The sequence below is a fragment of the Sapajus apella genome, unplaced genomic scaffold (genome assembly GCF_009761245.1).
Source record: "Sapajus apella isolate SASKATOON/1434 unplaced genomic scaffold, GSC_monkey_1.0 scaffold26, whole genome shotgun sequence".
NCBI lineage: Eukaryota > Metazoa > Chordata > Mammalia > Primates > Cebidae > Sapajus > Sapajus apella.
This window is the reverse complement of record NW_022436966.1, coordinates 3,683,114-3,695,467: the sequence shown is the minus strand read 5'-3', so window position 1 is coordinate 3,695,467 and position 12,354 is coordinate 3,683,114. Positions and strand designations below refer to the sequence as shown.

The following is a 12,354-nucleotide window of genomic DNA, read 5'->3' as shown; positions in this document are numbered from 1 at the left end:
TCTCCACTGCCCCCTCATCCCACCTACTGGTTTCGCCTGCTCATTCACTCACTCTTGGCTGACCTGCCCCTTGTTTTGGGTGCCTCTGATGATGCAGGCAGTGCGCTGGGGCTGCAGGCACTGCCAAGACTTCCACGTCTTTCGAGCAGCCTTTATTTTTGTAGCCTGGTGGGAAAGATATGCACACAATTTAATGCAGTGTAATTAGTTGTAGAATAAAGTTGTATGGGAAAGTGCCATGAGCAGTCAGAGCTGTGGTGCATTCGAGCTGGGCCCTGGAGGAAGAGTGAGTGTTTGCTGGGGAAGGAGCATTACTGGGAAGGGGAACATCCAGGGCAGTGAGGCAGGTGCTCAGACAGGGCCCAGCTTCGTGGGGCTGCGGTGTGGCCTGGAGGCTGGAGCACATGGAAGGAAAGACCCCATGGATCGCACAACTCACTGAAAGGAGAGAAGCATTGGCTGAAGATGTCCATACTTTTACACACTAACTCATTTGGTTAGTATACATTTATTCTTTCCCTGAACAAATACGGCTTGAGCACCTGTCAGGCTCCCCTGCCTCATGCTGTTGCCTTTCCAGTGTGAGTCTGACTGCAGCTCGAGTCCTTATCTTGGGAAGTTCGCCAAGTGCACAATGTCTTCCTGTTTTTGTTACACCAGGAGAGCACTTTTTCGGAGTAAAGAGGAAGGAAAAAGGTGTCTTTCTCTTTGTTGACCAATGACTTCTTATTCTAAAAAACCACCTAAAATTTTTGAAAGGTTTTTATGGTGCCCTATAAATTAACTGCCATTGGCATTCCGCCTGCAAGTCTGATGAAAAAGGAACTTTCTGGTACTTCCATTTTGGAAAGTGGCCTGCCTTGTCTGCTTTCTCCAAAGAGTAGGGGCAGCGGCTGGGCCTGTTTAGGATGTGTGTCTCCATCACTGTGGGCAAGCTCCAAATGGAGCCCACCTAATAGTGCTCAACAAAAGCTACGTTCTCTGAAGCATCAGGATCCCTTGTTTACTGTGGCTGCAGAGAGGAAGCTTTGAACTGTAGATAATTAGAAAAACAGCTTTCACATAAAATAGCCTCCCCCACAAGATGACAAATCTTATTTCCGAAGTTTCCTGACTTTGTTTGTTCACTGTAGCCGGATGAAAAAGTATCACTTGTTATGCTGTGTGGGACCATGTCATAGCGATGGTCAGCCACATTTACTGAGTGCTAAGTGCTGGGGTGCCACTGCAGGGCCTCGGTGAACCTTCACATCAGCCTGGGAGGGGAGTACCAGTATCCCCACATTGCAGGCGAGGAAGCTGAGGGAGAGAGAAGTCAGGCATTTTGCCCCAAGCCCACAGAGCTAGTGACGGGTGGAACTAGAAGCATCAGTGCCTGGCTGCTGAGCTCCACACTCCCTTGCCCCAATTTTTGCAAGAGCTGTGCGAAATTGTCATTAGTCTTCCACATACAGCATCTTTTCCTTTTTAAGCCTTTGAACGAGGCTACCTATTTTCTATGGAGGGGGCCTTAGATTCCAGACAGTGGAGCAGAAAGCTGGGAATTCACAATACAATTACTAAGTCACGGCTCTCCTCTCAATCTTAACTTCCCTCTTAAGTCCTTGCAAAGAAGGACTCCCAACTGCTGATCCTCCTGGGGATCTGGTGGGAGTAAACCAGCATGCTCTCAGAGGAGACACTCTCCCTATCCCATGTCTTCTTGGTGGTGAACCCTGTGACATCACTTATTCAACCAGTATTTACCATACACGACTTCAACCTAGGCCTTGGAGTCCCCATTACCCAGTGCGGCTTTGGGCCACCTCTTCGATGTCACTATGACCCAGATGAGGAGGGACACACCAAGGCTCTCTGCCAAGAGACTATGGGAGGCCCATTGCCCACTTAGGCCTTCTCATCAATAAAAGACACTTGGGCCTGTATTTCCAGCTACCCTGGAGGCTGAGGTGGGAGGAGGGGAGCCCAGGAGTTGGAGGACGCTGTGAGTTTATTGTACCACCACACTCCAGCCTGGGCAACAGAATGAGACCCTGTCTTTAAAAACTAAAGCTAAATAAACCCATGTAACTAGCACATCCACCCCTTGAACCTAAAATAAAAGTCAAAATTATAAAAAAAATAAAAAATATATAAAAGTAAAGGACATTCGGCTTCCAGTGGCCAAGGGTCCCACAGGCAGGGTCTCTGAAGGAAGTATTGTTCAGGGCTCAGCCCAGACTGGGTGGCAATCAGCTCCCTGCCCACTCTGTTCCATGCAGAATTCTAGAGTCATTACCTCTGTGAGTGTCCTTGTGGACCCAGATCAGGTAGATGCGCCTGCTGACTGGGTTGAACATGTTGCCCAGAGGAAAGGGAAGCTTTATGTTGGGACAGAGTGACTAACCCCCTTTCAGGCAGACGGCAGGGCAGGCTCTAACTGGCTGAAGCTTCCGGGAGCCTCCCCCGCCATGGGTGAAGGCAGCATGTCTGGTGAAGACAGGCTCAGGATTTAGTGGGACATGCCAGCCATCTCATGCAAAGGGATGACCGCAGGAAGAGCCAGCATGGAGGCCAAGGGCATGCACCTGAGGCCAGGTCAGTGCGGGTAGGCTGGGGGCATTGGAGCTGGAGTGGCCCACTCAGGCCCTGGAGAAAAGGTAAGGGGGATTTTATAGGATGCTCTTGGCCTCGCCTGGGGGCAAAGGTGAGGAAGACAGTCAACGCAGGGAGCTCTGTGTCAGAAATATGTCTGCCTTCAAAGAAAGCGGCCAGCCTGGAAGAGAAGGCACCTGGGAAGGCCTGAGGGACAGGGGAAACAGAAAGGCACTGGCCAACCAACCCCATTGGGCAGCCAGATGGCTGGGCTGGGTGATACCTGGAGGCGGCCCCCAGCCATGCACAGTGGCCAGTGGGCACGGGAGGCCCAACATCTGCTGGGGAGTTTAGTTACAAGCAGATAATCCAACACACTCACTTTCCCGCACTCATGCTCTCATCCCCCAGAAGGTAGAAAACACCGCTGCTGTGAAGCATTGTAGCCAGTTATGACCAACAGAGACAGATGGGCTGGCCAAGTGAAAACAGGATCTCAAGGGGAGTGCCCATGTCCCCTAGGTACCCCGGAAAGTGGTCCTGGATGATGGTCGCATGCACAGACTCTGGTCAGACGGAGCTAAGGACCGATGCCAGCTCCACCCTTACACCCTGGGTGACCCCAGGCAAGTATCTAGGGCTCTGTGGACCCGGTCTGCAGAATGAGGATAACAACAGCATGTACTTCTCAGGGCTGTTGGGGGGATTAAGTAAGGTAAAGTATGCAAACAGCTTTTCCTGGTGCCTGACATGCAGAAAGCATTCAGTACATTTGAGCAATTATGATCATTTTCCCAGCCAACGAGAGAACGTTCAAACACTATCTGGCACGTGACTTGGATTTTCGGAATACGAAATTCCAACACTCAGAGAAGAAACAAGCCTGGAAGGGAGAATTACATTAGAGGGTAGGGGAGTGTTCAAATATGTCATTCTGACTGTGCTGTTTAGAAAACAAACAGTGGGCAGGAAGTGGTCAAACCAAAAGGGGGAGCAGAGAAGAGGGTGACTCAGGGATAGAATGTGGGCATTGACAGTGGGGGAGTGGACATTTTCCAGGTGGTACCTCACCTAGGTGCTGTTCAGAAAGTCGCAGTGAATCCGAAGACCCCTCCAGTCCTGCAGGCCAGCTCCTCTCACAGAAGAGAAACCAGGCTGTCCAGAGGTGGCTCAGAGAGAGACAGAGGGAAGCCCTTGCTAAAATGCCTGCATATTGCAAGTATCTCATCAGAAGAATGCAAGATGACTTCGGTTCCAGCATTCACATGTACCTTTTTGCACAGCAAATTCAGAACAACGGTAGCTAGAGCGCTAGCCAGACAGGGGCACTCCACACTTCAAGCCTGACCTCTGAGCAACTGCGGAGGTTGTGACAATTCTTGGCTGCTTTGCAGTTAAAAGCTTTGGTCAAAGAAGCTACCAGACTAGCACAGGGCATGGAACAGCATAGGGCATGGAACAGCATGGGGCCCAGAAGAGGCCTCACGGGAAATGTAAAGAGACAATCGGGATAGGACCTGGCCCTGCTTTCTCGTTAGAAAAGTGTGGACTTTCTAACGTCAGGGAAAAGTATTCTTTTGGAAGATTGCAGCAATCCCACTGCTTTCCCCTGAAAAACGGGTGTGTTTACCTCAGGGAAACAGTGAATCATGCAATAGATCATCTTTCTCTTCTTCCTTTGGCTGCCAGGAAGCTCAGAGCCAAATTCACACTTCACCTTTAGTAATTTTGTGAGAACCTGTAATTTGCATGTTTGGGACCCAGTTTCCCCTTAGTCTCTTCTCTGGCCTTGACTTTTACTCAACATTTTTCCTATTTTACTATTTGTAATTTTGAAAGTCACTTCCGATCCACCTTTGTAGAGAACAAGAGGATACTGCCATGTGGAGTCACTGTGTAAAATAAAACATGCTTTTGCAAGCAGATGGAAGTGAGGTTGACTAAGCAGGAGTGAGGTTATTGGGGTCAAGAGTGTGGAGAGGGGAGGTGAGTGTGAGGGTTTTTGTTGTTGTTGTTTTTGGTTTTTTTAGTTATAGAAACATACTAGCCAAGGACTGGAAGGGAGCTGCCTGGGGCTGGAAATCCTCCCACCTGTCTAGAAGAATTGGGGCTCCTCTGGGGCTTTCCACAGAGGCCAGAGGCAGTGGCGATGCTGAGCTGGGTCTGAGTCCCCGTCAGAAACAGGAAGGACTGCCACCCTTTCTCCTCAACTAGAGAAAGCTCATTGGATTGCAAGTAAATGAGCGTGATGATTGTATAGAACTAGCTTTGAATCCACTCTGTGACAGATTTTTTAAAAGTAAGCCCGGGAGACAGAAGGAGACCTATCACTCAAAAAAAAAAACTAGCCGAGGTGGTGGCCTATGCCTGGTCCCAGCCACTTGGGAGGCTGAGGCAGGAGAATTCCTTGAGCCCAGGGAGGTCAGGGCTGCAGCGAGCTGTGATTGCACCACCGCACTCCAGCCTAGGCCACAGAGTGAGACCCTGTCTCAAACAAACAATCAAAAGCAATCACTTTTAAATTTCGGTATTTTATTACCCCATTCCTCCTGGCCTCACCAAGGTTAGATTAGTGGAGACAGGTCACCTGCAGGAAGCTGTCCAGGGGCATGGAGGGGACACTGTCCATAGCCTGTTCCACTCAACGTCAATACAGCCACTTGCAGTCGGATAGGGACGGCACATTCTCTACATCTAGGGAAGACCCCGAGCTTGCCAGATGGCACTGGGGGCCTCAGAGAACCAGGATCCAAAAGTGCTTGACAGCTCCCAGCCAGGGGCAGCCTGGACAAGATGCCTTTAGGAGGGATCAGTGGAGGCTCCGGGCTTGGCTGGGAAGGCTGCATCCACGGAGGGTGGTGCTGATTACCGGGCGCCCTGGAAGAAAGGGGACTGGCTGCTCACACACAGAGTGAAGCCCTCTGGTCGCAGGTAGAGGCCCCAAGGGAGAGGGCTGCCCTGCCCCCGGTGCCACCAGACCCCACCGAAGCCTCCGAGCTGCTCTCCCTCTCTCCCCGCTCTGCCCACGCCCCCCGCGTCCCCTGTAAACCCTGCCCTCCCGCGAATGCCGTCCCGCTGACAGCACCCAGGCCTACCCCGCGGCGGATTCCCACCTAATCAGGCCCTGGCCACCCTCCACCCATCTCCCACCCCTCTCCTCACTCACTCTTCCCCGACACCTGGGGGCCCCCACTTGGGGCGCCTGCCTGGCCGCTCCCCTGCACCCTCGCGGCAGACTGCGCTTCACTCTTCACTCCGGTCGCCGTGCAAACGTCCCCGTGTTCTTGAGCCGCCCCCGCCACTCCACCTGGATGAAATATCTGCTGTCCCCGCAGTGATGCATTTCACTTTCTCTTACCACCACCTGACACCTTGTATTTTACCTGGTTGATGTCCACACGAAGCTCTGCCGGAGCAGACTGCAGGCCCCCTGCGGCTTTGAGCCAGTGCCCAGGACCATGCCTGTGGGTGCTCAGCGATGGCACTGGTGGATGGATTCCCAAATGGATGAATGAATGAATCAATGAATAAATGCTTTTTAAGAAAGACAGAGGTGAACTTCAGACTCAGAGCTAAGGCAGGACAAGAGTGTCCAGTATCATGTGGCCCCAAGCAGAGATGGTGAAACACAGCCGGTGAGGTTTTTACTAAAAACTAAAGACTTGATCACCATCAGAGTTGTACAGAATGGTGAGGGCCACAGAAAATGCCTTGGCTTTGGAAGCATCCTGGTGACTAGTTCACAAACAAAAGCAATGTGACAGAAAACAATTTGGTTGAGAAAAAGTTTGCAGAGGAAACAATTCAGCCCAAAGGACAATTTGGTCTACAAGTATACTCCACATTATTTATCAAAAATTGCAATTTTCATGCAGCATGAAGGTGAATTGCATCGTTTTGTGCCTTTTCAAGTATTTTGCTTATAAATTTCAGGATATTTAGTTTTATCCTGTGCTTTTAATTTCTAGTTAATTTTTTAGTTACGTATTTTCATTCTGTTCATTTTAAACATTTTCTTATCATAATTTGGCACATGTACATGTATTTGTTTTTTTTTGGTTTGTTTTTGTTTTTTGTTTTTTTGAGATAGGGTCTCACTCTTTTGCCCAGGCTGGAGTGCAATAGCATGATCTTAGCTCACTACAACCTCCACCTCCTGGGTTCAAGTGATTCCCCTGCCTCAGCCTCCCAAGTAGCTGGGACTAGAGGTACATGCCATCACGCCCAGCTAATTTTTGTATTTTTAGTAGAGACAGGGTTTCGCCATGTTGGCCAGGCTGGTCTCAAACACCTGACCTCACGTGATCTGCCCGCCTCAGTCTCCCAAAGTGCTGGGATTACAGGTGTGAGCCACCACGCCCGACTGGCACATATATATGTAAAAGTGCATAAAACATAAAGGTGCTGTTTAATGAGTTATTGTAAAGTAAGCACCCACAAAAACACAACTGGTGAACAGCCAGGATGTCACTGGCTCCCAGGTACCCGTGAGTGTCCCTGACAACACCCTCGTTGGCACTGAAGGACATAGCCACCCCGCTGCTGGGGTAACCACGTCCTTTTGCCGTTGTCCTTTTGCCTCCTAAGAATGCATCTCTAAGCCTGGGCATTAGGGTTGCCTGTCTGAGAATGTGACACAAACAAAATCATATTTTATGTGTTTTGTGTCTGGCTTCTTTCACTCAACACTGACATTTGTTTTTGTTGTGTGGTTGCAGTACATTCCTTTTCATTACTGTACTGTGAGGTTTGTAACAGCCAAATGTTGAAAATAATATAAATGTTAGAAAATAGGGGAGGCCAGACGCAGTGGCTCACACCTGTAATCTCAGCACTTTGGGAGGCCAAGGCAGGCGGATCACTTGAGGTCAGGAGTTCCAGACCAGCCTGGCCAACATGGTAAAACCCTCATCTCTACTAAACATACAATAATTAGCTAGGCGTGATGGCTGGCGCCTGTAATCCCAGCTACTCAGGAGGCTGAGGCAGGAGAGTCACTTGAACCCAGGAGGTAGAGTTTGCAATGAGCCAAGATCGTGCCATTGCACTCCAACCAATAGAAGATTGGTTTAATGAAGTATGAAAGTTTACAAAACAGAAATTACCCTGTAATCCTATTTTTGTTCAAAGGAGAGAAAGAAAAGGCAAGAATGAGAAAATGAAAGAGAAAGAACGAAAGAAAATGCATTCATAAGAGTGAATATAGAGAAAGTTCTGGAAAAATACTAAAGCATACAAAATATAAAGTAATTTTATATTCGTGTAAAGCATATTTATACAAAATATAAAGTAATAGCTTACTTTATAAAAACCCTAAGCAGGGTGAGTGGTTCAAAGTTTTTATAGCTATATGAAATCTGTGTGTGTGTGTGTGTGTGTGTGTGTGTGTGTGTGTGTGTGTAAAAGTGCATAAAACATAAAGGGGCTGTTTAATGAGTTATTATAAAGTAAGCACCCACAAAAACACAACTGTGTGTATAGATTATACATATACACACAGGTGATATGTAGATATGGAGACAGATAGAGATAGATATAAATTGACTGAAGTTTCTGCTGCTTTTCCTGCAAGGCTCACTCATTGTTTTTGTAATTAAAAACAAAATACTAAAAGGAATTTAAGCCATGAAAGAATAAACAAAGCAATAAAAACAAACAATCAAAAAAGAGGGTTAGGAGTTTTAGGGTTTTTTCTCTCCTCATTTATTTTCAGCCAATTATGTCTGCTATACTTGTCTGACAAATTTTTTTGGTGAATTTTTTATTTTTATAAATTGATTTTTAGAATGAATGTTTCCAACCACAGTTAACAGTTTCTGAGTTTTGCAAATACTGCTTAGTTAACCAAGACCTAGTTGTTAGTTACCTTAGCTTTTCAAATTCATTTTCACCCACTTTGTCTTGCCTTGCTCTGTTTATAATGGATGAAAACAACCTGAATTCATTTAAATAAAATCTTTGTTTGTCCAAACTCTTCCAGCTGACAAAATTGAGTGCTCCAAAGTCAAGCCAGATTAAATTCCAAGGTCAGTTCAGCCACTTACCATTTGCACAACATTGGGCAAATTAACCTTTCCCAATCTCAACTTCCGATCTACTAAATGGGGATAAAACCTACTTTATAGGAAATTGCCTGGCTGGGTGCAGCGGCTCTCGCCTGTAATCCCAACACTTTGGGCGGCAGGATTGCTTGAGCCCAGGAGTTTGAGACCAGTCTGGGCAACATGGCAAAACCCGGTCTGCACAAAAAATACAAAAATTAGGCGTGGTGGTGCATGTCTATGGTCCCAGCTACCCAGGGGGCTGACGGAAGAGGATTGTTTGAGCCTGGGAGGTGGAGGCCACAATGAGCCGTGATTGTGCCACTGCACTCCAGCCTGGGATAACACAGATTGTGTAAGAAAAGAAAAAGAAAAAGAAAGGAAAAGAAGAGAAAGGGAAGGGAAGAAAGTAAAGAAAAGGAAAGAGAAAAGAGATTGCCACATCAGCAAGCTGAGAGTGACTTCTTCCGGGGCTGGGTGAGTCTTTGTCGCGGGGCTTGTTTGGTGTATTGTAGGATGTTTCATAGCCTCTGGCCTTTACCTGCTACATGCCAATGGTCCCCCTCTATCCCCTGGAAGATGTGACAACCAAAAATGTCTCCAGACATTCCCAATACTGCCTTGGACCTGTCCCTCTCTCACCTCCATAACAAATGCCCCCAAGTCCTGTTGGTTCCTCTTTCATGTTCCCTTTGGAATCGGTTCCCCCTTCTTACTAGCTGGCATAGCCTCTTCAGCCTGCACCAGGGCAGCACAGAATCCCCAAGGCACAACCACACTCCATCAGGCCTTCTGCCCTGCCTCCCTCCAGGGGGTGCAGTGTAGGTGAAACAGGAAAACACGAAGGTCTGCTTTTGCTCTTTGATTTTCTCCTGTTTCTCCCAGCTCAGGCAAGTAGCCAGGACTTTCACTGTACTGGGCCAAAAGCCAGTGTTGCGTGTAAGACACAAGATGCTCTTCTTCCCCGTCTTCTGTACCTGCCTAAACCATGGATGCGTATGTCGGAGTGCTCTGGACAGGGAGCTGTGGGCGGTCTCAGAGTGAGTAAGGGACTCTGCAGAGGGCAGATCTGGCTTGATGGGGGTGGATGGTGGTCAGTCCCAGGGACAACTGGCACCCACACACCTATCAATAGCCTCGCTCCAAGCAAGTAGCAGGACATGACAAGGGGTGGGTGACTGGTGTCCCTAGAGAGGCAAGATCTGAGTCGGGGCCTCCTTGTGCCCTGTGCATGGCACAGAAAGCAGCACAAACTTGTGGCAGGAAGGGCTCACATGTGCATGGATGCTGGACATTTCCATGGGCACAATGCCACTGCGACTGGGTGGCCATGATTTGCAGGGGCCCGTTTCTCCAATGCTTCATTGCTGCGTAAGTTTCTGGGACCTTTCCCCCAAACCAGGGTAAAAAAAGCCTGCCAAAGTGACTGACAATGAATTTCTCAAATGCCTGGCTGAATGGGGACTCGGAGTTGGACTTAATTTGCCTTTTTTTTTTTTTTTTTTTTGAGAGCAAGCCTCACTCTGTCACCCAGGCTGGAGTGCAGTGGTGCCATCTTGGCTCACCGCAACCTCCACCTCCCAGGTTCAAGTGATTCTCCTGCCTCAGCTTCCCAAGTAGCTGGGATTCCAGGTTTACACCACCAGGCCTGGCTAATGTTTTTGTATTTTCAGTAGAGACAGGGTTTCACCATGTTGGCCAGGCTGGTCTCCAACTCCTGACCTCAGGTGGTCTGCCTGCCTCGGCCTGACAAAGTGCTAGAATCACAGGCATGAGCCACCACGCCCAGCCAATTCGCTTTAATTATGGAAAACTTTCTTAAATGACATCTCTCACATCAACATCTATGAGTTTGTAAACTGAGGTTCAGATGCATCTCATGATGCAGATGCCATTATGCCACATCCCTGCCTCCAGCTCTGCCCTGGCACCCCATTACCTAAGGATGAAGGCTCCTCATGGCCCACCGCAGAGGAAGCCAAGGCCCAGTCTCCACTCCTGCTCCCAGGGTAGATATCACTAATCAATCACAGCATCTCGCTGGCTGTGTCTGAACACAGTCCCAGAATCCTTTGCAGCACTGCCCACCAGGTAGCGGCATGGATATGAGCTGGTCCTTGAGAAGTCAGGTAGTTTCTCTGATTTACCCCCAGTTCCCCCTTTTACTGCTTCTTAGATCCAAATATACCATTGGCATATACATTTAAGTTGCAGAGGTGGTTGTTCTTTCCTCCAAAAATATTAACAAACTTAAAACACACTTTTGAATTGAGTGCATTTTAGAACTGAAAAAAATGCAACCTTCCTGGTCTCCTGGACTTCCCTCAAGGCCATATGAGAGCATCCATGCTGGCCCCTGTCTTCTCCTCTGTCTCCGTTAGCTGACACCGGCAGGCTGGTCCTTGCCTCCCTGTTTTCTTCTCTGTCTTCCCTCTACCCCATATATTCCTGGAAAACATCCACACATTCATCTTTTAAGACTCAAAGATCTCTAGGGAGCTGTTCCCGACTCCCCGACATCCCACTCAGCACAGGACTGGGAGGAGTACAGCACGGGGTCAGTCTAAGCCCTGCCTGTCTCCCTCTCCCAGACTGTCCTAGAGGACCCGGCTCCCTTCACACTCTTCCCAGTGCAGGGAGAGGCTCTGCTAGGAGCTCCAAGAGATGGGAAGAGCACCACCTGTGCCTTGGAGAAGTCACCACAGCCCAGCTCAGAGTTGCACAATTCAGGCTTAGGGGTTGCTGACCCACAATATCTGAGCAGTCAAAACTTGAGAACCAATTGATTAGCCCTCAGTGAAAATCATAATAGCCAGGTGGAGTGGATGGTCACAGTGGCCTGACCAGTGTCTGCCCTCCTTGCTACCCAGCCAAGAGGCTTCCTTACCCAAGGTTGCTCGGCAACGGTGGACTCAGCAACGGTGGACTCGGCAACGGTGGCCTGGAATGTGGGCTGGCATCAGCTCCTCAGTGGTGGAGGACCAGGCGGGCAGACCAGGTCACCTCTTCCCTCACATGGCCAAAGGACGGGACTCATGGCCTTTGGTCTGTGACTCCAGCTGCCCACTTGATGGACACATTGTGTCCTCAGATGAGGACACACCTTCACACTGGTCCTCAAGGCAAGCCCTGTACACCTCGGAGGCTTCTGCTCTCCTGCAGACAACTGCACTCGGCTTCCTCATATCTCTCTCATTTGCTGCCAGGGGCCACCCATGCGTGGCACTAGGTGGGTGATCTGAATAACTAGTTGCTTCCAGGCTTCTCTTCCATAGGTGCATGAGTTAGCAATTTGGAAACTACTTTCTGGGCATTTTAGAACTGGGCAAATAAGTAACCTGGAGCCAGGCTTCTCGTTAGTAAAGAAATAAGTTGCAAATATCGAGGGGAAGGTTACGATCCTTTTGCAGCTGGTAAGCGTGATGATTGGGTGTTTGCGCATGTGCCACCCTCACACTTGTTGCAACATCGGCACATTAACCATGTGACATGAGAAACAATAAATAAAGGGAAAGGTCAGACTAGGCCCTAAAGTGTGGGATTGGAATTGGAGGTGTTAGCATGAACTCGCATTTTAATATATAGAGAGGGAGAGATAGAAATACAGAGAAGTGTGCCCTATGGTTTTCCTCTTAGCTCTGACCACTGAGAGGTCCTGGGAGTGATGACATGCCAGTAGCAAGAAGCACACACCTGACATCCAGATCCTTGTTTCTGAATATCAGATCCTGCTCAAAGG

General features: G+C 48.8%; 1 pseudogene; it reads left to right on the top strand.

Annotated features, from left to right (window-relative positions):
- The first annotated feature begins 12,013 nt into the window (after positions 1 to 12,013).
- On the top strand, positions 12,014 to 12,105 carry LOC116560692 (annotated as a pseudogene).
- Positions 12,106 to 12,354: the final 249 nt, after the last annotated feature.